Source organism: Crocodylus porosus, unplaced genomic scaffold (assembly GCF_001723895.1).
Source record: "Crocodylus porosus isolate Cpor-Errol unplaced genomic scaffold, CroPor_comp1, whole genome shotgun sequence".
Classification (NCBI taxonomy): Eukaryota; Metazoa; Chordata; order Crocodylia; family Crocodylidae; genus Crocodylus; species Crocodylus porosus.
Window position 1 is genome coordinate 8,798,254 of NW_017728917.1, and position 26,386 is coordinate 8,824,639.

The 26,386-nt window shown below is 41.7% G+C and overlaps 1 protein-coding gene across 8 annotated transcripts in view; it reads left to right on the forward strand.

Annotated features, from left to right (window-relative positions):
- FOXP1 (forkhead box P1) overlaps positions 1 to 26,386 on the forward strand; it is a 442,485-nt gene that overhangs the window by 159,189 nt on the left and 256,910 nt on the right. The window contains exon 1 of one of the 8 annotated variants that reach the window (XM_019536647.1): positions 20,014 to 20,127. The exons of the other annotated variants lie outside the window; for them this stretch is intronic. The gene's annotated coding sequence lies outside the window, so the exon portion shown is untranslated. Of the gene's footprint in view, positions 1 to 20,013; positions 20,128 to 26,386 lie in introns of those variants that run through there. 8 annotated transcript variants of the gene reach the window in all.

The window sequence follows — 26,386 nt, forward strand, 5'->3', positions numbered from 1 at the left end:
CACTCCCTTTGGAATGGAGAGATCTGGCTTTCCATTTAATTTTGTTTCCCCCTCCAAAGTAAGCAACAACATTGCATTGGGGACAGCAAGAAAAGAATATTATTTGAAGGGCGTCATCCATCCAGCCGCTGCGTTTCAGGAAAAGGAGTCTCCTGCCTCATATTTTAGGGAGTACAATAAAAATAGCAGTTGGTTAAAGAAAGGGTCTGGTAGACCAGAGAAAGTGACAGCAGCGGCACAGGGAAATAGCTCTCCGTTTCTCCGAGCCAGCTGGCACGTTGCTAGCGCTCCTCACTGTGGGTAGGTGCTCTCAATTCGGAGACGGATTGTGTCCCCAACCTGGCAGGTTGCTTAGATGGTAAAAAGTCTCCCCAACGTTATTTCAGATCATCGTTAACTTGGCAACCGCTGCTTGTGTTTGACTGCTCTGCGGTGTTTGGGATAACCTCGCAGAATCGCTCTCGAGCTCCGTTTATGGCTTTACCGATCCAAACGTGAAACTCGGTTTGGAGCTGGGCAGTTGCTTCCTTTTTATATAAAAACTCTCAGGCTGTCCCCGTCCTTCCCCCTCCTGCTTTGACTACAGCATGTAAATGGAAGCTGTGTACATTCAAGAAGGGGGCAGACCGTTTTCCTCCCAACCACATCAGTGGCTTTACACAAAAGACAAGGACAATTCTGATGGCAAAGAAAAGGATGGAGTCTTTTGAGTCTACAAACCTAGCGCTGTTGCTGGCTGTATAGAGCGTATGTGTGTGCATGTGTCTAATAAGTGTTGATGGCTTTATATGGAGTCTCCTACTTTAATTCTTTGCAAGCAGAACTATCCACCCATGCGCGTTTTTCCTTTCTGTGGTTGATCTTCTCTCCATATGTGTTTCAGATTCCTTTTCCTTTGTTTGCCAGCCTTTGTTTAAAAAAAAAAACATAATAGTTCAAATCCCCTCCTTCCCCCAACCTGAAATCTTCCCTTAGTTTTTTATGTTGTCTTATTCTCGTGGCTGACGCATGTAGCTGGATTTGTTTGTTTCAAGCCGCAAATTTAAACCCTGTAGTGAACATACCGGGTCGCTATTCAGCTTAGGCTGCGTACTTGCATTGAAACTAGTGGAACTCTGCTGATTTTACATCCGGAAATTGGTCCCTCTGTATCTCCCTGAAATGGTTGCAGTTTAGGTCACTCATGAGAACAGGCTATAATTTTGCATGAAAGCACGCTTTGGAGAAGCTATGATATCAACACAACTACTATATAAAACACTAAATGTTCTGTCTTCTCCCTTATAAAATGTATAATTTCTACCTATTATCAATATTATTACAGGAGTTTGCACACTGAACTTGTCCTCTGATAGGCAGAAACTTGTCTTGGCTAGGACTGGATACAATAAAGTGTGAGTTCTGTTTTAACGAGGAATAAATAACAAGGAGGGAGTTGAGGATACAGCAAGCCCATCTCCACGAAAGCTGCTGTAGAGGCATGTAGACGATGACTGTAGATTTATGCTCAGGGTGAACATGTGCGCTGCCGTAAAGGTGCTGTTTAGAGAACGGGATTGTAAAATATGCGATGAACACATATGTCAAAAGAAGATGCACGGTTTGGTTTTTTTCTCACCTGTTTTCAAGTTGAAATAAATTAGTTAAGATTTACCTTAAATCTGGGCATTAATAAGACAGAGAGGCCAGCTGTGGGAAGAACCTGTTTCCCAGGCAGGGAGAAAACGTAGCCTGCCCACTGGTGCACCCCATCCAAATTGTTCAGTTTGCCCTCTGAATTCAGGCCCCAGGACCAATAGGAAACAGCTGAGAGGTGGAAGGGCACTAATGACATGCAAATGCATGTACCCGGCATGTTGCTTTACTTGATAAATTCTACATGCAGCACTCGCCGTGAGCTTTTAAAACTGAAGCACGGCTTCCCCTGGCTAGGTGTGCAATTGCTTTCAGCTAATTAAATCAAGATTCAGGAGATTATAGTAAAGCAAAGCAAAAAGATCAGTAACGGGGGCGGAGTAGCAGTTGTGATGAGGAGTGAGGATTCCCGTCTGATTGAGTTAGTCTTCAGTTGACCATTTTAGTCGCTTGGTTTTGGTGCACTTGGATAAGATTTCTCTTCTGACTGGCACTTAGCAGCAGCTAGTGTAGATAAGTTGTAAGGACTCCCAACATAAAAGGAAGGGACTCATTTAGCTCCAGAGATCACTGGCCATTGCAAACTATGCCACTAGGAAGAGAAACCACAGGCTGTAGCATTGAGCAGCTTCTAGAGAAAAGGTCCCTTCCCTTTTCAACTACAAAAAATAGTTTCTGTGGCCACACAACCCAGGAAGTTCTGGGAGGGGTAGTTTTCAGAAACTAATTTTTGAAGATGGCTGGGACCAGCAGGGAGAGAAATGTGACTCCGCACCTACCTTTGGGGACTGTTCCCATTTATTCAGGGCAGACAGGTTCAGAAGATCTCCTCTCGCAAATGCTCCCATGTGAGTCCTTCTACCCCCATAAAACATGATGCTTAGTCCCAGTGGTTTTCCCCACTTGAGCCCTTCAGCAGCTCTGCCAAAATATCAGCACGAGTCCCAGCTCATAGCCAGTCCTTGTGGCTGGCCACAAGGAAACCTTTTCTTCAGTGTTGGGGCAAGGGCAGAGGAGGAGAGATGTTGCTTTTGCTTTTTATCCTGCCTGGTAGGAAGAAGCAAGACCCGCTTGACGCAGGCTGGTGACACCGAGCCACGGAAAGCTTATTCCAAACAGAAGTATACCTCACTCTTGCAAATGAGAGTAAAATACAGTGTGTATTTCTTCTAAACCCCCTACAGGAGTCGGAAGATTTCCAAAAATTGTTTTCTTTTGTCAGGTCTGGAGATTGGAGCTAAAGCAATCTGGATTCAGTAGCATGTGTGGAAATGGTTCCTCTGCTTCGTGTCATACACTGCATCAGCCTGATTCTCTTTTCCCAATTGTGATTTACTGCATTAGAATTAACCACAGTTTCATAGTTGGTCGGGTCGGAAGGGACCTGAGCAGATCATCGAGTCCGACCCCCCGCCACGGCAGGAAAGAGTACTGGGGTCAAACGACCCCGGCAAGGTGTACATCCAGCCTCCTCTTAAAGACCCCCAGGGTAGGAGCCACACCACTTCTCTTGGAAGTTGGTTCCAGATCCTAGCCGACCTAATCAAGGAAATCTGAATTACTCAGATACTCCACCCTCACTGACACGAGTGTTTCAAGGTATTTCAAGTGTGCGTACACCAACACACTGCTCTTGTCAGCAGTACAAAGGGAACATAAGTTTCGTAAAGGTATACCAATCCGTGCATGCTCTATCTGTAACCCCACGCTTATATTTATGCTGACAAGCTAATATTGTGCGAGTAGTTGGAAAGCAGAAGGTAAGTAAACTAAACCTCTTCTTGGTCATGTAAATAGGCTTGCAGAATGGTTTATTGTGGGAATGAAGTGTAACCTATCATGTCAAACCCCTTTCTTCTACTTCCTTTCCAGTTTCCATATGGGTAGCCACTGTGGTTGAGACTCGGTCTTGAAATCAGTGTGGTGTAACACAGTACAGTATATTAACACACTTCCAGAAAGACAAGGGCTGCACATTTTCAATTGGCACTCTCAAGACAACCCTCCCCTTCTGCCCAGATAAATGACTAAAAATGTTCTTTGTGTCTGACATTTTCCACTTAACGGTTGATCAGAATGAGACAGCAGATGTAGAGTTAAGGCCTCATGGCTGCTCTCTGTCTCGAGCTGGCTACCTGCAAGCCTTACAGGCTGCTTGAGCAGCTGGATGGTGACTGAGTGCAGCATTGCATTGTAGGAATGGTGCAAAATGGACTTGGAGGTATGCAGGTTCTGGCTGTTAGCCACAAAATGTTTCATCTGCTGTGGTTTGGGCTCAGCTTGCATGCGATACAATGGGAACATCCAGTAAATTGCAAAGTGCCATTAAGAGGGATCCCCTAAAAAACAACCCCACGTGGATGTAGCTGGACTCCTCATTGTCCCTGCCAGTTATCACCTGCTGTTGGCTATTTTTGGCTTGCAGCCATAAATGTAGCAGCTTACCATCTTGGGCCCGCATTCAGAAGCTGTGATTGGGGATCCAAACCCTATTTATTTGGCTTTGGTACAAAGACACAAGGACACACTTCCTGTCCCAAAGAACTTGCTTAATTCAGTTGGAGGCGAGGATTTCTGTGGGTGCTCTCTTTTATTGGACAAACTGTATGCTTGCGATACACTTGGACACGCTTTTGATTGCAGTCCATTCTTCTTCGGGTTTCAATTGAATTCTCTTGTTTTGTTGTGGGACGCACAGTTTAAGCGTCTGTATCGTGGCTGAGTGATATGGGGTCATTCATACACTCAAAGTGTAAATGCTTAAAAACAAAATAGCAGCAAGGAATGAACATGACTAGAATAACTTTAATCTCTTCCTAGCTAAATCAAATTTTTATTATTTCCATCGGATCTTATTCATAAATAACTGTGCACTGCGGGTGTTCAAAGGATCACTGTTGAATACAGCAAATTCAGACTCAGAATTTGGTTCGTGTTACAATGATCAGAAAAGCAATGTGCTCTCAAATGCAAATCCGTCTCCATAAAAGAAAAAGAGAAGACAAGAACTTTGCTGTTTTACCGTGGCAAATAAATAAAGCACCCTCAAACCTCCCCCGAAGCAAAACAACCTTTCCAGTTTGTGACGTCCGCAAAGCAATATGACCTTTTATCTGTTGTCTTGCAGCAGCTGTGAAATAGTTTTATATTCACAAAGCCTTGTGCACAAACAGTAAAGCTGATGTGAGCTTTAGGAGCAATGCAGGATGAGACGCAGGTGAAAAAATGGCAAACAAAGAAAGGATCTGTCTGGAGTGTCCAGGGGACACACCTGCAAAGAATGGGAAGTAAAACGTAAAAATATTTTAAATGTTGCGACTATAGTGCCAACAAGGAAGTAATGGGAAGTTGGAAATGAATGTGTGACTATGGAAAAGTGCATCAGGCATACAGTAATTATATAACCTTTATTTTTGTTGCCTTTGATGCCAGCACAAGTACGTGAAAGATAATGCTGTGTAGAGGACAGGTTTGTGGTTGAAATACACTTGATAGATTTTGACAAATTAAACAGTTGTAAAGATGTTTGGAAGTTATCCAGATCTTTACTATTATTTATGTCAGTGAACTAAAAAAAAAATCAGTGGTTAATTTGCAGTTCTTATAATTTTTATGATACTTATGTTGTTGTAAATTTAGCGGTGTGCAGCATCAACTCAGCGGGATACATTTTATGTTGTCAGCTACCTTTTGACATCATAATAGATTTCAGTTGCCAAAGCTTTTGAGAGAGAGAATAAAACGTGAAAGAGAGCTGTACAGACTATTTGGATCAGATCCAAACACAGGTAGACATGGAGCAGGTTTATGGAGAACTGAGCTTTGTGAGTCTAAGAGGCTTATGTTTGAAATAATACTTGGTCTTTGGGAGGAGGCAGGGAGGACTTAAAAATATTTGCTAGTGGCTTGAAACTCGCAACAAGAAACATTTTTAAACCATGGAGATGGATCGTCGTGGTCTGTCTTGGGGTCCCCAACACAAATCACAGGCTTGTGAAATGTGGGTGGCTCTTTTGTATGGGTACTTGGTATAACCACTGGAAAGACACGTGAGGGGTGACAATGAACTTGCATGTGTGATTCTGTCCCACTTGGGTAAACTGTGTTCTCCAACCCTAATTCTGTTTCTGATTTTGTGTCATAGCAATTGCCTTGGACTGACTTGAAATTCTGCCCGTCTGCGAAGGGGGACTTGGTTCCCAACCACCTCTCGTTGTCACGCTTACCTTGTCCTGCCTAGTCGTTATCCCACTGGTGCATACCCGAAGTTTAGGGATCATAAAATCATACAAAATGAGGGTTGGGAGGGACCTCAGGTCACATGTAGTCCAACCCCCTGCACAAAGGTGGACCATCCCCAACTAGATCATCTCAACCAAGGCTTTATCTAGCCAGGTCTTAAAAACCTCCGCTCCACAGATCCTTTCCCGACTTCATAGAAACTCGTTAGCTTTGTAGTATTTCTGCTTGGGCTCCTACATGCTTCCCTTAGACCCTCCCTGCCCCATAACTGCTTTGCTGAGTGGGGTGAAAGGGTAGAGGTAGGAAGAAGACAGCTACCTACAAGAGAGGCCAAATTGCAGCGATGAAAGAGATTTTTCTTCCTTGTTTCCTCTCTCCTGGTGGCTTGTCCTGACTTCCATCTTCTGGATGGGCAGGAAGGGGACAGGAAACACAGTAGGAAGGCAGTGTGAGCTGGTGAGAGTCCAGGCAGAAGAGACTAACTATAGGGTACTCCTGGCTATAAGCAGTCAGTGAAAGGGAAGCAGTTAAATTAAGCAGTGAAATTCCCTTTTTAAAAGTGTTTTAATCCCTTTTTAAAAGTGTTTTAAAAGTGTTTAAACACTTGGTGTTTAAACAAGGCCTCTGAAACGGAGCGGGGGAACGCAAATAGTCTGCAGAGCAGTCCTAAGACAACAGCACGGCCACCCTGCTGATGGAGCGGAGGTGGGAAGAAAACATCAGCTCAGAAACGGTGCTGGAAGTAGCTTTTCTAGAAGAGTCAAACCCCTGGTCTACCAGGACAGTTCACTGCATCATGGGATGTTCCTTGCCTCGCTGTGATTTTTAAGGGGCAAATTCCCAAAGCATCATGAAAATATTTTGAGTCGCATTTAATGGGTGCATTCAACGGTGTGGCGGAGTAGCCTCACTGGCTCGCTTCTGTGCGTCAGTATTTTCATGTGATGCAGTTTGTAACCCTTATACAATCAGAAAGACGTCTCTGCATGTGCTCTGGGTGGGAGGTGGGCATTTTAATTAGATCAAATGAGCTTTAGTTAAAGTGCCCCCGCTGCCATTTTGAAACATGGGGATGGTGAATACACTTGACCTCATAATTAGACCCACATAATTTGAGCTGCTGGAGTGCTTTAATTAGAGTGCTCCAGCAGACTCAGTGAATGGAGCCTGCCTCAATGCATTCTAATTAAAACGTGTCAGAGCAGGCATTGGGCATGTGTATAGGCGCCCAGAGTTGCAAAGCTCAGATGCGGGCCGACCCAGGTGTTATCACAGCAACTTTGGTAGCTGCAATTGTGCTTTTCCAAGCTTTTTCTTCCTCTTACTGATTTTGCCCAATCATTTTTCTTCCACTCCACAGCTGAGAAGAGAGATGTGCCTCTGGTTGGGCTGGCTATGGGTGAGAAGAGACATCATTGTTCTGTCCTTAGGAGTCTTATTTTAGTGGGATAAAGGCTGCCTTTTTATCCGACTTGTGTGACCTATATCAGGGGAAAAAATACATGATGCGCTGTCTTTTTAAAGAACACTCTTGCCCTCTCCTTTCAACACTCACCTTTTGTTTCTAGGTTATGAAAATGGAAGATATTAGTAGCGATTGTTTCCCCACTGTTTGTGGCATTAACCATGTTTCTCAAGGGCATTTTGCATGCTCTTTCCACTTTAATGGGATCATTCCTTGAGTTCAGCACAAGCTCTTTGGGAATCCATTCTTTAAGGTAGCTTAATAAATTTGAATCTTGCTCATCCCTAGGTAATCCCCAACATGCAAATTGTTAGCACGAGATTGGTTTTCTAATATTTTGTTTTTTGTAATTAAGCACTTTTGTTCCCTCCTTTATCTCCTGCTTTTGTCCATGCTGACTCGGGCTGTTCTGTTCCTGCCTTCTCCCAGGTCACCTTTTTTTTCCCCTGGAACTAGAGTTTTAGATTAAGTGTTCTTCGTGCGGTTACTGTGTTGAGGATAAGTCAACTTGGGTAGCCTCTAAATTTAATAAGCACTAAAAACCTGAGTGCTCTTCAGTGTCCCCTGTATTTGGGGACGGGTCTCTGTCCTTTGTTTGGACTGAGGGGAAATGGCATAGTCCGGAGCGATGGCATGTGTGGTATAGGTGAAAAGTGGTTTTACTTGGCAGTGTGGTGTTTTTGTTCATTTGATTGCTAAACCCTCTCCTCGGGTCAGGGAGGAGGGTATTCCTTAGACTGAGAGAGGTGGTCAGTTCTTAAGAGGACAGCAAATGGGAAACTCAGAAATCGAGATTTTTGCAAAAGCAGCATTTGTAGAAACCAGGATCATAGCGGATGTATCTCTCTTTGGTAGAATAGTCATACCCCGAAATGCACTGGTGTATGTTTAATATAGGGCTTTTGTAGGATGGAAGAACAGGATCAAATTTCTGTTTTGCTGACAAGTTGCAGGCTAATGTTACTCTGTGTGTTCTGGCTGGGCATATTCTGGCTAATGTTTGTGAGATTTTTCTATTGCATTTTAAAATAAGGTCATAAGAGGGGGTTGTTATATATGCATTTATATATATAACATGTATACGTATACATGTTATATATAACAACCCCCACTTATGACCTTATTTTATAAGCCAATAGAAAAATCTTTCAAACCTTAGCCAGAATATGTCCAGCCATATTAATTGTGATTTTGTGTGTGTGTGTGTATTTGTATATGTGTATATATGTATATGTGTGTGTGTATGTGTATATATATATGTGTATAATATGTATATAAAAAAAAAATAAAACTAGGCCAGTAATAGCAAGAGGATTTTGATGTTTTTGATTTTGGGTTTTGGGAGGATTTTTTTTCCCCCACCCCCCGTTGAAAACTGGGAGAAAATAACTTGCTATTACCAGAATTTGCTTCATTCTTCTCTGTGTTAAAGTGTTAAGAATGACTGATATGCGGTATGTGTATATATAGGCTTCATTTATATTGTTTCCTTTCCCCACCCAAAGATCACAGACATTACATAAAATTAATGCCTTTTTAATAAATACTTTTCTTGTGTGAACTTAGCCTAAAGGTGGCTGCAAGTGCTTTTGTTGGTAATAAACGTTGCTCGGTTTTGGCACAAAAAGCAGTTGCAAGTTAATTTGCCAAGGTCAGTAACTTTTTAAACAAAATACGAAACATTCCTTCCTTTCTCCAAATCCAGATATTTCAATATCATAAAGTTTTCATTTGAAGCAGCAGGAGGGCAGGCCTGTTTGAAGAATTCAGGAATTCGGCTTTAAAAAATGTCTCTGTAAATTGGGATTTTAGGGCTACCTATTTGAAGGACATTCTGCATGATAAATGAGCCTTATAAGACAGAAAAAAAAGTAATTTTGCATGTCTGCTTCCTAGGATGTATGATAATAATAAATGAACGTTTTATATATCATTATATATATCGGGGCAGAAGAAGAATCAGAAGATATATTATTCATTATTCCCCTTCCTTTAAATTTAAAAGGCAAAGGTTTTTGCTTCTTTGCCAAAACAACTGTTTCTGAATATATTTCTAATAATCCTTGCAAGTACAAATGGCAAAGAGATCTTCCAGGTCATTAACACAGAAGAAAACAAAGATGTAATGATGGCCTTTAATTGTATTCATTTGAACATTAATAAATTTATGCTAAGATTTAAGTACTGTTGCTATTAAAAATTAAACTGAAGGGCCAGTGTGCAGATTGTGTGCTTAGTGGTAGTTGTCAGGTGCAGTGTTTGCATATTAGGCTGCCATTTCAGTAATAAAATAGGCGTTTGAAGCCAGATTTGGCCTTGCGAGTGACTCCTTTTTTCTTTTCTTTTTTTAAATTCCTGATGTCTTACAGCAGTATATATATTTTTTTTCTCCTTGGGTGCAGCTGCACCTCATAAGCGAAAGCTGTGCCACTTAAAATCACAGGAAGATAAGGAGTAACTTCTTTGCTGTCCTGACGTCCTCCTGCTCTCTTCTGTGCTCCTTCCCCCCCTCCCATGTCCACAGCTATTTTGCAATATGCAACCCCCTTCGAGCACTGCCCGCGGAACTGGAGGAGCTGTGGCATGTAGATTTCCCAGTGGGAGAACTTGTGTGGATGGTAATTTTAATGAGACCTGATTTAAGCAGTAGAATAGGTCCATAAAACTAATACAAGCAGACTTTCAAGAGCTGTACTATTTGTCAGGGCAGTGAATGCAGAGGTGTATCCATTGGCTTAGTAAAGAATATTATAATCTTGAAAACTTACCCTTTATTAATTCAAATTGTTTCCAGTGCAGGGATTATCAAGAACTTCTTGAATCCAGGGCAGACCAAATATAGCTTGTTTTTCTTTTCCGGGAAAAAATCGAGGCTCAGGTCTCCTACCAAAAAAGCATCCTAAGAACTGTAAGACTTTAAAGCTGTGTTATACACGGATGAGCAGGAAGCCTGTCCTGGTGCCCGCAGCTCAGCCTCAAAGACTCAGGAGAGGGACGGGGAGTGGACAACTCTTAGCGTTTCCTTTCCTTTCCCTGTAAGATCACCGCTGGTCCCAGATTGATTTTGACCTCCATCACGCCCCGGTTTGCTGTAATCACAACTTTCTTCTGTGTCTGCAAACAAAGCCATTTTACATGCAGTATGCCGCTAAATTCTGCCTTAAGTGATACAGATGGAAACCAGTTTTGCCACGCTTATTTTTCCTTTGCGCCCAGGAACCTCCATAGCTATTACTGGAAGGTGTCGAGTCCTGCTTGGCCTGGTTACACTGCTTTTCTTCCTACTTTCCCCTTTCTCCTCTTTCCTGTTTTACTTTTTAGAAAGGCTTTCTTTAAAAACTCCATGCCCAGCAGGAGTGAGAAAAGGGATGTGGGGTGGGGGAACATGATGGGGAAGGATTAGCTTGTTGGGGGAGTGGGCTTGGGAGGACAAAAAGTTGTGAGAGTAATAAAACGGGTAATTGGGGACCCGGCAAAGAGTTGATGGGTAGAGTAGCAGTAAAAAGAGGGCAAAACAGAGAGGCCGAGGAAAAGAGGACAAGGGCAAAAATCAAAGGTAAAGAACCAGAAAGAAAGAGGCAGGAGGAGGAGTTGGCTCTCTTAGAAGGAGGCAAAGAATGGGATGGACATGGCTTTGTTAGCTCCTCAGCACCGACTTCGGGTGCCCATCGGAGTAGCTAGGATAACTGTCGGGGAGATTGGGTGGCTTTCCCCACAGCCAGCAGTGCCAGCCATCTACACTGAAACAGTGAAAAAGTTTCCTCACCTTTTTTCCCGGGATATGCTAAGTGATTTTGCAGTTGGAGGAACGGCATTATTGTAGTTAGCTCTGCATTTATTAAATACATTTGTTCTCCAACTCCAGTGTTAAGTGAGTCTTATGAAACTTCACAGCTGATGCTTAGTGGTTGCAATGTGCAAATATTTTTTTTAAATTATGTAATGAAACAGGACTTGGGACTGAAGTGTGCACAAAAGTGATTTATAAATTGAATGGTTTGATTAAATTTAATATTACTTTAGTTTATACAGAAAGGCCTCATAGCCTTGCAGAGAGAGGGGCCACCAGGGATGGTTCAGAGGTCCTTAGGAGGCATCTTTGGCACCCAATTAAACATTAGCCAAGAAGATGTGACTTGCTCTTTCCCTCTCCCTGAAACTGTTTCGACATCTAAGGCCGGCGACAAAAATTTTTGCTCCCTCGACTCCCTTGCAGCGCACTCTGTTTATCACCAGATTATTTCTAAATTAATCATGCTAAAAATCTTTTCGTCATAATTGTTCAGGGGCTCAGAGCGAGGTGAAGTGTGTAAATAACAAAAATACCCTTTGAATTTCACGTGAGCTACATCTAGCCGTTGCTGCAGCCACACTGGATCTGTTTCCTTAGAATGTCATTTTAAAGGTATTGTGGTTACCGAGCGGCAGCTGTGATTGAAAAGTATGTAAACTAATCTTTTCTTGCTCGTGTCCTTTTTATATTCTTATGTCAGGACACAAGAAGGCTGCTTTAAATTTGTCTTTCACTGTGTGTTAGTTCTCAAGTCTAATTTTTCTTGTGTTAGGTTAGAGTATTCTTAGTCTCTACAACACATTGCATTTCAGTGCCAAAGTAAATGGCTCTTCTTGAAAAAGTACCAAAATTAGTTCCTGCTTGATTACTGTAAAATATATGTTTATTTTCAAGGGAGGGCTTTCATTACCAGTGCAAAAAGTACAATTATCCTGCTGGTATCAGTGACTTAGAAGAAGAAATAATCAAGCACCCTGTATTTATTAATGTAGAGAGAAGTAACTTTTAAAACTCAGAATTGCTTTCTCGCAACGAGGGAAAGAAGTTGTGTTTTTTGCGGGTTTTTTTGGTTTTGTTTTGTGTTTTTTTTGGTGGTGTTTTTCAGCCTGCACGCTATGCTGTTAATTTTTTTTTTCAGACCATTTAAAATTAAACTCTCGGTTAATATTTCTGCATAAAAACGCCTTTGTCCCTTGATGCCCAACCATTGAAAATTTAAGTGTGGTTGTGGATAAGTATTTATTCATACCATACCTCACACCTGATCTTGTGTCTTGTATGACATCATCCTCACCACAAAGATTTCTAGTGGTTTAAAATGTTCCGTTGTGAAATAAGTGGGAGAGGAAGAAGGGCAGCAAGGGCAACAGAAATAGATTACTGGTGGGATTTTATTTTTCTACCAATTAAAAAAATAATTAAAAAAAGAAGAAGAAATGTTTAGGTCCACGTGTATAAAACTTTCACGTGTGCCAGTGGAAGGTCAGCCCATGGATGGAGGGTGGAAGAGGAGTCTTAATTCGTACATTGTAGGATGCACATTTTCCCAGTGTGTGGTCTAAACTACCTGGATAACCGAGAACGTGTTATAAATACAAGTGTTATGTTTAAGCAAAACTTCATGACATTTTGGTGGTTTCCAGAAATGCACAGGACTTGATCTTGAAGCGTTATTTAAGAGGTTCTGGTGTTTGCACTAGACCTGTATTCCTCTAAATCAGACTTCTGAATGCATTATTATCATATTTTGGCCTGGGCAGCTTCAAGCTCGCACTTCATTTGCATCGCGCCTTTAGTTTTTCTTGGGAAGAGAAAAAAGACGGGAGCGAATTCTCCTGTGCCACACCGGTGCAAGTAAAATAGAGGTTGATCGAAATTTATGGTGGGGGAGCTGAGTGTAGGAGAGCTCCCTAGAAGGTAATCCTGCTTTGGAAGTATTCCTCAGATGTGGCTGGCCCCTCAACCCAACGCTGGCGTGTCTGCAGCCATGCAGCACCACCTCTTTCCTAAACCATCGCAGAGGCTTGCATAGGATGTGGTGAATGGCTTTGCAAACCTGGTTCATGCATAAAAGGGTTTTATTTCGGTTTGGAAAATATAAGCCTCTTTTCCATAGCCCAGGTGTATGTGAGGTTTCTGAGCCCTGTGTTTGTGGGATGCCAGAATGATTCCTACAAAGAAAGTGCACAATCAAGGAGGTGAAATGTGAAAAGCAAAACTGAAAACTTAAAAAATGAACAAAGTGTTTGTGATCCCAGCTTGGTGCCTGGATGTAGGTACGGACAGCACCAGTACAAATACACGTCTTCCCAAAGAAAACAGTTGCCTCCATTCGCCTCCCAGCAAAGGCCACAAGCGTTCAGGGTTTGTACTGCACCTCAACTTACTCCTAAAGCAGGACAGGAAATTCAGCTGCCCACGGGTCAGCGGTATCCTCCCCTGAAATAAGGCAACTAGCCTTGGCCTTGGTAAGGACAAGCCTTGGCAGTTGAAAAGCTATAACTTTACCTGTTACAGAAGGAAAAAGAGTCCAAGCATCAGCCTAACCAAGACACAGCTTTAAAACAACCGGCTCAGCCACACGTGGAGCATGCCAAAGAGCCAGATGCTACCACTAGAAGAATATCTTTAGTAGCTTGTCATCTGGCTCCAGCTGGGCTAACCTATGCCTGGAAAGGAGCCATGCGTTTGTGCCCGCCAGTCGGTGGCCAGACACTGGAGCAGACCTAAGCAACTAGTGCAAGCCCCTGTCCAGTGGCTGGATTCATCGTGTGTGTTCTTCACACAACTGCATTTGCTGATCAAACCAGGGACCTCTCGTGGTCCACCAGCACCAGCTCTATACGAGACGAACCAAAAAGACGTCTCCCTCTGGCCAGCTCTTTGAGAGGTGCTCTCGGCTGGTAGCAGCCAGTCCCCGCTCCCGGCGGATCTGAACTTCGGGTGAGGGAGTCATTTGCTAGAGGGCTCGACGTGGCCTTGGCTGCAGAAGACGATTTGCTTGAGCAAGGCCCGAGCGGAGGCAGAGCAGGGGTGTAGGCACGCTGTTTCTTGTTTCTCTACGCAATGCACATTTTATTTGGTTACAGCGGAGTTTTTAACACCAAACAGACCTTGGCTGGGGTATGTTGTTATAGGAAGATAGTCCATTAAGAATAAGAACTTTGAGTCAGCACCTCGATACCATGGTGATCGGCGCGCTGAAATTCCTGAGATAGACAGGCTTTGAAGTATTGTTTTTGATACCATTTTGATGTCAAGCTTTCACAGTATGAATCATTCTGGTTACACCGGTGATTTTCCCTCAAGATCACAGTTAACCCCAAACAGTAGCGAGCTGTTCTTTCAGTTAAACACGTAGGGCTCGAAGCCAACCTTTTCGGATAAGGCTGCCCGCATAAGCAGTGCGAATGATGCTGTGGTTGGGAGGAGCTCCCCGTACACAGCAACAGTCAAACTTGTTATCCTCTTTCAAAACCCTCCTCGAAGCACTCCTTTGCCGTGGTGGCAACCAGAAGCATGATGGTGGTTAAGCTGGTGTCGAGACTGCTGATCACGCTGACCAGATTTGCCTCATCGACTCCTACTTCTCTTGGTCTGTCTAGCCACCTTCTCGTGCCTAGAAGCCCCGGCTGTCTAGCCACTTGGCGCGTCGCTTTGTACCGTGCTCCCCATGCTGGGGTCTTGCCTTCTTACCGAGGCGCCGAAGCATTAGGCTGGTACAAATAATAGATGGTAATAGCAATGCTGAATAGCAGAAGTGCTTGTAAAGGATGTTGCGTCCTGGTTCAGCATGTTCTTCGTAACAGGCCTGAGCAGACGAGCTGCTGGGTTCCTCTTGCCAGGTGTTAGATGCTTGCAAAAGTTGAGGGTATTTGGCATTTCCCAGGAGATGCTCAGCCCTACTAAGAACCAGACCTGCTTATGGGATGAGTGCGTTGCTGTTATTCAGGGTGAAGATCCTTTGAGCGCCAAGGAGCATGTCTTGGTAATCCCACAGTAGCAAAAATCAAGAGTTGAAACCGAGTCAGTAGGGTTTAACATAGCAAGGCACATTATGGCGTGCCCCAAAGGATTGCTACTTCACGAGACTGGGGAGATGCGACTGGCTAATAGGAATCAATTTTTGCAAGCGACGCTATGAATACGGGATAGATATTGCCAGAACGTGTTGTGTCCCCCTAGCCTATGATATGCTAGCCTATGCTCTAGGGGTCTTAATAAGTAGCATGATGAATATTACCAGCTAAAGACACCGTGTGCTGGTGCCTAGCTCCGACGTGCAGGGCAGTGAGCAGCCTAATTCGCAGGGAGCTGTTAGAGAAGACGAATCCCCTATGAGTTTGCCGTGCTACTCATTTTTTTTTTTTTTTCCATAGGCATTTTTGGCCGCTTCTGCCATCGAAAGAAAATTTGGCTCAGTGTTGTGCACTGGTCCCAGAGCTGCATTTTGGGATCCACCCTGTCCAGTAAATAAAGTAAAATGGCCATTTAGTCCCCACAGGAGAAGGAAATATTTATGCTTTGACATTCCAGTTTTAAAGCCTCACACCTCTATGAGAAAATATTCATTTTTTTTTTTTTGCAGTGCCAAACAGCAGGCTGATTCCTTGATTGTGGGCAGTTTCAAATAATTGGTGCAAATTTATGATATCCTAGATGGAAAAAATGTAAAGAGCAGTTACTTTTTCATTCATATTTCTTCTATCATATCCCATCTGAGGACACAATACAGCATCAGATCGAAAATCAGATTCAAACTTGATAATTTACCCCTATTCCTTAAGCACACAATTTCTCTGGCACATCATTATTCATGTTCTGCTATTTTCACACTGACACTAAACTAGAGAAACGAAGAGATTGAAATTTTGACCAGTTATCCTGATACCTGACGCAGAGTGTCGATATGAGAATATCTTTACCACAAGGACTTTCTTGGTGGTTTTACAGTTCCCTATGTGAATAAGTAGAAAAAAGCAGAACTAATAATTTAAGAAGCAAAAATATTTTTTTCTTCAAGAAATTGATTAACATGCAAATAAGTACTGTATGCATATTAAACGCAATTTTAAAATGTGATGGGCAGGAAGCATAAGTGATGCCATTTGGTTTTGTGGCATCAGTGTGGGTTGATTAAGGGGGTGGGGATAAATTTTGGGGATTATTGATACAGCATGAGTAGAGCCAGATGGTTGTATTACACATCTTTTGTGTTCTTGTTTGCTTCTTAAAGCAGTTGCAGAAATTTGCCCTGGGCAAAATTTTCTCTGTGGTTGTGTGTTCCCCTCTGAATTTACTTTTGATGAACAGTGTTGGAAAGAGGGGGAAACACCCCTCTTTCCATTATTGTACATTGGTGAAGTCAACAGAACTGTACTTTATCAAATAGTGTTATACTTGTTAAACAAGTTTGCAATAGGCACAGCTTCAGATACCCCCCCCCCTTTTCCCCTCCCCCCCAAGGATATTAATTTACAAAGTAAGTAATTAAAAAAAAAAAAAATCCTCGCAGTGTTTTGGAGAACAAACTGTAGAAATGGCAACTAGTTATTTTAAATGTGCTAGTTAGATAGCATTCTTCCAATAAAGCAATGTTGCCCTAAAGATTAATGAGCTAATTTTTCCATTACTTACTTTAGGTTTTGAGATTGTGGTACACCTGATTCATGTTATCAAAAACACAGTTTGTGGTATTAAGGTTGAGTGGGAGAAGATTGTGGTGGGTAGGTGGCTCTTAACTGGATGTTTATGTGACGTTTGATGGAACTGCTTATCACCAGAACCACCAAAATTTACACACATTTGTTATTTCCCTTTGAAAGCAAATTATGCTTTATTTCCCATAAAACGTTGTTGTAAGAGGTGTGTAAGTAAGATTGGAAAGGTCCAGGCCCCTTACACCTATTGCATGCTAGTGTCACTCCGTTGAGTTGGCGAGCTTGTACCTCTGGCCCATATTGACGTAGAAGGTAGGTATGCTTCTGCTCTTCTCTTATGAAAACTATCAAAATAGCTGTATATTTGCTTAATTCTCTTTGGACAAAGTAGCGAGGAACACGCGTGTGCAAGCCCACCTTGTGTGTAAGCAATGCCTGTGTTTGTTAGGAGAGACTTGTACCCTTTTGCTGTCCGAGGGAAAGCTCCCAACCCCTGTGCTACTTCCGGTACAGGCCAGAGTCGCACCAAATTTCTCCCCGGCTTGTGAATGAGGCGATCAGGCCCTTTATTTGGGACCAAGAGCACTTGATGTGAAAACAGGAAAACCTCCCGTTTTAACCTTAGTGAAATCTCTTAACTGGTTTAGTCACAAGTCTGAAGCGACTACTTCTAATAATGATGCCATTGTACTCATCCTATCTGATCAGTTCTTGAAATGTTTTAGTAAGTCTATCTTACAACATTATAAGAAGATAATCAGCTGCCCTAGCAGGTCCCCATCTGGAGTATAGAGTTCTTTTACTGAAAGATGTTTTGCCTTTCCGAGATAGCTCTCGCATTTCATCATCTGTTGTGCAGAGATGAAGTGCATATGAAAAGTCAGTGACTCTGAATCCATCTGTTGTTATTATTTTCCACTGATAATTGGCTTGAACAATGAAATGTCTGTGTCTGTAGCCTTTGAAACTGTACACCCTGTTTATTTTCTGGAGGTCTCACTCCACTCTCCCCCCCCCCCCCAACCTCTTTTTTTTGTTTGTTTTGTTTCATTTTCTCTCAAGCTTATAGCTAGTGGAGCTTGCATGAAGATGACATCTTTGACTCTGTGCATCAGTATGTGTCACTCAGCATCCAAAGCTTGCCTACCAATTTTTGTCCGAGTCCTATGTCTGCTTGGTTTGCTTCAACATAGAGTAGCAGGAAGACTGGCAGATCCACAATTCACAGATATCTTACCTGAAATGTAGTATTTGTTTCACTTTTCCCTATTAAAATATTAATTTAGCATCCAGTATCTAAGACCTATGGAATTAGATACTACCTATAATTGTATAATATATTCAGTTGCATCCAGTTTTGCACGATACAGAGCATTAATATTGGATTCCACTAACAGCAGTTCCATTAGCTTGCTCAACCAGTATGAGATATATATGAGCAGGGGGGCATAACTACCAGCCAGAACTGCCAAAACAGTCATTAGAAGCTCCATTGGGATGGACAAAGGCTTTTACACAGTGATATACTGATTAAATTTTGTTCTATGGTTTATTTGCATCAAGGTTAGATCACTATCATCTATGTGAACCGTATTATCTAACACCTTATTTGGAAGGTCATTTCAATGCAAAAATAGTGAACAATATAGGGGCTCTAAAATTTCTTCTGGGCTCCCTTCATGGAGGATTTTTATCCTGTTAGGCTTTACTAGCTTTTGGTGGTGGGTTTGTTTTGTTTTGTTTTGTTTTTTCTCTCCCTTTTAACTCTGTGAGTTTATCCAGGGGAAAGTAAACCCTGTCTCCTCCTCCATGCTCCAGGAGCACAATAAAATAGATTAGTCCAACTATACAGGCTGGCAACCCGCTGGAACTGGTAGTGGTAGGCAGCATCTTGCCGAATCACCTGTGCTGAATCCAGGGAGTATGTGTTGCGTCTTTTAAAGTCCAAATCCTCTTTTTTTTTTTTTTTCTGTGTGCAGTTTGATCTTTCACAATGCAATGTAGGTATGGAACAGAGCAGTAGTTCAGTACATGCCACACTGTAGTCTGCAGCAGTAAGAGAGAAGACACAGGAGCATAATCTTATTTATGTTTCAATAGCAATCATTTAATACTGCAAGTTATTAAAAAATAATTAAATTACCAAAACCAACATGTAGCTGGGACTTACAATAAGAGGTCAATGTGATTTGACTCCTTAAGTTAAGAAAGGACACTAGAGAATTCCAATTGCTTTAAAATTTTGCTTCTCAGTTCTGTTCTGGGGATAGAAGGATGAATGAGACTGCAACATAATTTATTTTCTTTAGAAACAGGAATAAATTGTTGTATTTAATTATGTATATTTAATTGTAATAATAAATGCCCAGGGATGGTTGGTGGGAAGCGTGGTCTCTGATTTTTAGTTGTTTTTGGAAGTAAATATACTTTGGGGAAACATTTTGCGGAGGTTATTTTGGAAAGAACATTTTGAAAGAAAACTCCAGAAAGGTCTTAATTTTCCCCCAAATAACTTGTAAAAAGGAGTGTATTAAATAGCTGGTTTGCAAGAATTACAACATAGCTTGTATGTGAAATGTCTTTTTATGTGCAAAACTAAACACAGGGCCAGCACACATAGTAGGGATTCAGATTTGATATGCTCACTCAAGGGAGCGTGCTGCTGTTCATTTTCAGCCCACTTTGGGAAGAAATGGGTCAGATTTAAAATGAATTGCCCTCGTAAGTGACTGACAGATGAATGTTATAGGTGGTGTTTGGTCCGTTTCTGGTTTGGTGGTGATTGTGGATGAGCCAAAGTGGCCACGAGAAATGATTGATCGATTTTTATTTATTTTTATTTTTATTTTTTTTTGGATTTTTATTTTTTATGATTGATGATTTTTTTATTTTTCTTTGCCAGAGCAGTTTGCAGGTTCGACACAAGTGAGTTGTGTTCAGTAGTGGTTGTTGACTATTTTTACGTGAACAGAGCATTTTAAGCGGGTGCTTTTTTTTTTTTCGCTGCTTTCCCCTTAAACAAGCTGTGTAGCTTGTCAGAGATCAGGACAGGTAGCATGCACAGCAGGCGTCTGATTTGAGCCAGTTACTCATTTGCTGAGTGTTTGTGTTTATGCAAAGGGGCCTCTTCCTGCATATTTAATCTAGAGTAAGGCAGTGGCTTTTGTTGTGTTTAGACCACATACCTTCAGTCCTTCCTTACACTGCAGCCAGTGTTGAAGCACAGAAAGCCCTGGATAGTCCAAGTGCTTCAGTGTTTTCAAACTCTCAACTTTCTGCAGTTGGTTGGGAATTACTGTACAGCTCAAAGCCTTGTTCCTCCTCATTGATGGGTAAGTTTGTGCTACGTTAGACTATGGGAGTTTTTGCTTCTGCTCCATTTTATCACCCTGCACAAAATGCTTGATTAGTATTTATTGTCCAGACCTCTTTAGGCAGTTTGTTGCAGTGAATTAGATCAAGAATACAGGTGCTTCTGGAGCATAGAGTTAAATACTGTATTGCAGCAGACAGGTACTGGGGGGGGGAATGAGTTCAACGTTGTTATTCTTCCTACTAAGAAATCCTGTTTTGTAACTATCCTGAAGATAATGCTTCCATTGTTTGCTAAAAGCTTGCGAACAGCACGCAACACAGAACTGTAAAAGCAGCAAGAAACTCTGGGCTTTATTGTTTCCCCAAGCAAGGGTCCTCACCAAAATGTCTGTGCTGTAATAGGAAGGTTTTTCTTATGTGGAAATTGAATCGGCTCTTCATTGATATTAATAGCACACTAGAGATGTTAGCCATGATGCAGAGTACCAGGACTATAGAGTCGGAAACCTGATATTGCGGTGGGGGGGGGGGAATGACAGTCCTATTGCTCCTCAGTGTGGGAGACATCCCTTCTTGAGAGCAGAGTTTGCATAATGGCATCCTGGCTTAACTGTTTACTATAGGTATTTTAATCTCCAGCTCTTTCTTTTAATATAGATGTAATTACTGTTGCTTGCTCTCGTACTTATTAACCGTGCAGCTCAGTTTCTGATTCAGGCTGAATAAATTAGTTTAAAAAATGACTTTCTCGAAAATCCATGCTGTGTGCCTGCACAGTATATACCGTCGTAGCCGGCGCAGGCTGTAATAGTAACAGCATGCCACTTTCCTCTCCGGAGTCCAAGGAGAGAAAATTTATACCAAAAATTAAGTGGGGGGGGGGGTGTGGAGAATGACAAAGGGGCAAGTCTTCAAAGCAGACTGCAGTAATATGTAGAGGATCTGGAGAAATGTGGAAAATGTGCACTGAGGCCAGTAGTAGTAGTTTTGGTTACCAATTAACTATTTCCTTCATTTGAGTAACTCCTCTCAAACAGAAGAGTGTGCTGTTCCACCACATGTTGGAAAGTGTGAGGATCTGAATCAAATTTCATCAACCTTATTAAAATACATGGGGACTTTGGTCTTCTTGGGTGCAAATCAGCCTACAGACTCGGAAGCATTTATTAACAATAAGACTGCTGAGGGTTTTTAATAACAAAATTACAAATACCCTATCTAATTGTAAGTATATTACTTTTATACTCTGGTTTCAGAAGGGAAAAAAAAAACTTTTTATAAGGCAAAGTACCTCAGTCAAAGCACCTTGTGTGATTAGCGCTATTGTATTCTTAAATTTTGATTGATAGAGATAATAGTTTTCACTTAAAAATACAGACAGGTACTTTAACTTTCCATGACAATAGCTATTTGCATTTCTTTTATCTTTTTGTTTAACATTTGTGGGGGTTGGGATGGATTTGATTATTAACTCTTATTGCACACGGAGGTAAATGCTAAAACAAAGCTTTTGTTAAAGCTTCAAAGGTAAAACAGCAAATATTGTTTTTAGGCTTCAATATTTAAAGGTTGTTAAAGGATACCTCAAAAATATTTTCACATGACCATGACCAAGGGTATCACTCTGTTGTAAACAGAGAGTGGAGTTGATTTTTTTTTTTTAATTCTCCCTGTAAAGATGGGCCGACTTCTGCGTCGCTGCTTTCCTGGCAGGGTGAACGAAGGCTTGCAAGGCAGACGAGGCTTATGCTGGGTCTCACTTGAAAGAGATGCAAAAAAAAATCTGAGCTCCAAAGAAAACCTGCAAGATCCTAGCAGGGGTGATTCAAAAGAGTGGCCACCACAAATACCATGCGATGGAGCATTTTGTAAAAGGGGAATCTGAGTATTACGGTTCAAGGCAGGAGAACTAGAAGTTTGCCCACAAGCTCGCTCTCTCTCTGAAATAAAAGCTAGGCAAATAAAAAAGACCCAGTCGCCCCCAAGTCACGCCAGGAGTACGTGGCGTCTGAGTGGACTGTGGGAGTGTGTTCAACACTCCCTGCGAGTGTCGTCCTGAAAAGCAGCCCCAAATTCATATGGCTGGAGACTGAAAGTACCAGTGGCTTTGCCTGAATAAATGCTGTGAAGGCTGGTTCCCTGTGGTCGGGGAGGGGGCAGAGGGAAGAGCCTTTTGTGTTATTACCTTAATTACAGGAGGTCAAGTTTCAAGTTGAGAATTGTAATGCAGCCACAAAATCGTTAAGAGTGACATTAAGTAATGCACGGGGAGTTATTTTAAGAACCGGTGAAGACCTTGCAAGTCTCAGACGCAGGGAATGGTTTGATCTTTTGGCTCTCTGCTTTCTGTAAGATGGCCTCTCATCGTTTGATTGTGCATTTGGCAGGTTTGATACTTTCTGGGAGTGTGTTATGGTCTTCGTGTCTGAAGAATCCAACAAGGGCTACCTCTGTTTTGCAAAGTAATTCGTGAGGGGCAACCCCCCCCCCAATTATTCCATCATTAAAAGATGCAAGGCTTATTGACTGTAGTTCAAATTCTGTACTGCAAGCAAGGTGTTCTTAACTTGTCTGTGAACTATACCTGTATCACCTACAATAGCTGCCAAAACCAGAAAAGACAGATCTACTGTGATGAGTATAGTGGCACTGATCAAAAACAAATGATCCTTTTCCAGCTTTGTGGAAGAAATGAAATGTGTAATGTTATTTTAAATGGAAGCGATTTTGCTGTGTTCAGCTTTATCCTGTTGTTTGTTTGTTTTTAATCTCTGTCAATTTGAAGGAAGTAAAAAGCACCTCGCGACAGGCTCTGAGCAGTCTGCAAATTGGAAAAAACCCTGTGCAGCACGAGTCCAGGCAGCAGCACAGAGGCAAGCACTTACAGCCCTCTCCCTTGGTCTGTACTGCGACCCACCTACCTCTCTTCCAGGGCCAGAGTAAAGAAATACAGTCTGCTTTGACATGCTTTTCAGAGCCACCTGCATTTCACTTTCCAAATAGGTAATGATGACACCTGGCATGGTCTGTACTGCAGCCAGTATCTCATGGCATGTATGCTGTGTGAAAATACTAATATGCTGCTGAGTTAAAAATACTTAGCTTTAAGTATTTTAGGGTATCAGAGACTTTAACTCTTAAAAACCCAGCTGCCACTTCAAAAAAAAAAAAAACACTAGAAGAAGAAAGGAGCCAATCCTGGGAACAGTCAGGTGCATTCATATCTTTACTTGTGTGACTGAGTTCATGCATGTCAGTAAAGTCACAAAGGTACTTGGTTGCAGAATTGGCCCAAAAGAACCGCTGGTTACATTGCTCATCAGGGCCAGGTGCTCTGGATAGTTGAGCTATGAACAAAAGGATGAGGAATTCAATTTTTTCACTGATTTGCCCTCCCTAAAATTGCTCCAACGCCACAATCCCTAGCCTACCAAAATAATAATGATGATAGTAATAATAATATTAAAAATAAGATAGGGAAACAAATGTCAATCTGCAAGTCTGGACTTAACTTAGGTCTGAAAGGGGAAAAAAATAAAAAGGAAGCTATATAATTTTGTTGCCACACACAGAATATTAAAGGAATATATGAATTAACTTGCTAATTATGGGGTAGCTTTATTAATTTTATTTATTAATGTATTTTAGCGCTTGCAGGAAGCCTTGTAATACACATTTGAAACAAATATTTTCTATAGTTTGGCTGTGAAACAAAAGTTGTAATAGAAAGAAATAGTAAATCAAATTTCTTAGAGTGGCTTTTCCCCCTGCTTTCTAGGGAGCAAGTAAAAAGGATTTCTTTTTCCCCTGTGGTTTCTGTTTCCAAGTCTACTTCTCCCTCTTAGGCTTTTCACCACTGCGGCATTTGCCTCCATCCTGCTGACACCTGTGCACGTGAGCAACCTTATGCAAGCAAAGAGTCCCATTGAAATACTACTCCCCTGTGTGACCTTACTTACGTGAGCCAGGTTATGTGGGCTCGAGGCCTTTGTTTGCCACATTTTGGCAACTGTGCAAGGCCACATGCTTAGCAGCTATAAAAATATGCTTCTTCAATCAAGTGTAAACCTCTTTGCATTCCCCTCTGTGTCATTGTCTTATTATTGATTGAGTTGCGCCCTTCCAATAATGGCTCTCAATTAGGGCCACAGGTGAGAGCCTTGACACAGCTGACTCTTGTTGACCCCAATAGTACCGCTGAAGTAGAGGGCTACTCCTACGAGTGAGGGTTGGAGGATCAAAGCCTTTATAGGGTTGGCTTCTACACCAAGGATAATGACGGGGCTTCTTTTGACTTGGGACCCAAGCCTGATTTTAGGTAAGCAGGTCAAGATCAAGGACTTAATGCCAAACCTGTTTGAAAGTAGGCTTTCCATTCATTTCAATGTGCATTGGATCAGGCCACAATCTCTTTAGGATTGCTGTGAGCCCCCCCCTCCCTCCCACACCACTCCAACAAAGCAAGTGTCTTGCTTAGATGCTTCCTCCTGTGATTTGCTTTGCATCCAAAGAGTTCAAAGCTCATCATGGATGGGCTTCTACTGCATTAACTATCACACTTGTGGGTAAACCGAAGCAAAGAGTGATTAGCTAAATTTTCAATACTGAAATTCCAGTCCTGCAAGTATTTAAGCTTGGAAATAACCACTCAGTTGCATCGGGTCACTTAAGTCAGTGGGACCACACCTGCTCTGTATCGGCTCTTAGTACTTCTCACTGTAGCATCTGAATTCCTTCAGTATGGCAGACTTCTCTCACAAGTTGTGTTTGCTGCACATACTTTCCTGAAAGGGAGAATGAAGAATACAAAGTGTCCCGGATCTGAATAGAGTAGCCACTTTTTGGTTGTTAATTTGTGGGGGGGAAGTGTACTTTTATGTTCTGAATAAACAGGGTGGTATGTATTTGTGCTAAAAAAAAAAATAGACTGGATTGGAGAGAGGTTCTTTTTATGTGGATAGACAAAGTTTATTTGCATATATGTAGTTATTCATCTATATAAATATTTGCTGGATTTGCACAGCAAAGTTTTGTGATGCTCCACAAGTAGATGCATTTCACAGGAATGGCTGAAATTCTTGTTAGGTGTGTAAATTCACAGCATTTTTGCAAATCCAGTCCTATGTCTCTCCAACTGGATAGTCAAAACTGCTGCACCCCACATTTGTGCCAGTTTAAAAAAACACAAAAAACCCCCCAACAACCTAAAATGCAAAACCAAAGCCGAAGATTTCACACACAATTAGTAGCTGGTTCATGACTACAGCTGAAATCCTTCCAATTCCTAGTCTTGTGTTCTAGTCACTAGACCATGCTTGAGTAAAACGTAGTCCATGGTTGTTGGGTTTCTCTGTTGCGTGTTTACTTAATATGCTCCACAGGTGTTCAGAAAGAGGTTTAATAAACCGATGGCAAATGCTAAATGGATTTGAGATGCTACAAAAAGATTGTTTATTCAAAATCATCATTTCCAGCTCTTTCATTTATAAAATTAAGTTTTAATATGGCGTATTTGGGAATCTGCAGTAGCATGTTTATTTTGATTGCAAAATGTATGTCTGAATGCAAAACTTTCCGAAAATAGATGTAACAGAATGAATAAACTCGAACATAGGTTTAAAAAACACGATCAGGATAACATCTCCAGTAGAGTGGGCTGAAAACCTTTATTGCAATTAACCTGAGAGTATATAGTATGCAAAAAAATGATGTGTTTTGCAAGCAAGAATTGGTGTTTCACATCTTGCAGTCAAGGTGAGAGTCTGTTATGAAGTACTGTCTCCTGTAAGGCTCAGTCTGGAAACGCTTGCAGAGATGAGCAGCCCCAAGTGCTTGCATGAATGAGCACTTGCAGGGTGTTGGCCTGGGTTTTCAATACTTCGTTATTAGAATCATGGAAAACGTCTCAGGAAACCTGTTTAAAGAAACCTGTAATTTTTGCAAATTAGTCCATTAAGGAAAAAAAAAATCTTTGTTTAACTGCCTGCTACAAGTTGTCTGTTTCCAGAGGTGCAATGGTAACAGGTCATTATGTAAACTGTTTTTCTTTTTCAAAATAAGTGATAAATGAGATTTCCTTTTCTTTTCCTTCTTCGTTTCTTTTCTTTCTCTGAATTAACAGAGATTCTGATTTTTCCCAAACAGCAAAGTTTTGCTACTTTGGTGCAAAGCTCTACCTGATTGTGGAAAGGACACAATTTGTCATTTGATCAGTTTGACACCCTCCCTCCTGTCCCCAAACCTTCACAGTTACTATGTGAATTTTGCAAAGCCAAG